At 45.4% G+C, this 313-nt stretch overlaps 1 protein-coding gene across 1 annotated transcript in view; it reads right to left on the reverse strand.

Annotated features, from left to right (window-relative positions):
* Positions 1-313, reverse strand: part of Gpr158 (G protein-coupled receptor 158) — a gene marked incomplete at its 5' end in the record, with an annotated part of 394,159 nt that overhangs the window by 195,434 nt on the left and 198,412 nt on the right. The window lies entirely within an intron of this gene.

The following is a 313-nucleotide window of genomic DNA, read 5'->3' on the forward strand; positions in this document are numbered from 1 at the left end:
TCGGGCCAGTCCTTAGACCAACTCTGCAGAGGCATAGGTTCCCATGAAGGGTAGTTTTCTGAGCTCCGAACTTTGAACATCTTTAAAGAAAGGGCAGGGGAAACCTGTAATAGAACGGAGTGGAGTTCAACCCTGACTGTAAGGAAACTAAAGTTAGGCCTTGTAGATTGTGTTCAGTCTCAGTCGTGAGGAACAGCCATTGGCTAGCTAAGACCAGGGGATTGGGTTCTGCATATGATTGTGCATGTGATATAATATGAGATCAGAGATAGCCTGAAAGAGGACCTTCAAATTCTTTTGCTTTCCCTCTCTC

Source organism: Fukomys damarensis, unplaced genomic scaffold (genome assembly GCF_012274545.1).
Source record: "Fukomys damarensis isolate Sample0158 unplaced genomic scaffold, DMR_v1.0_HiC HiC_scaffold_37, whole genome shotgun sequence".
NCBI classification, from domain to species: domain Eukaryota; kingdom Metazoa; phylum Chordata; class Mammalia; order Rodentia; family Bathyergidae; genus Fukomys; species Fukomys damarensis.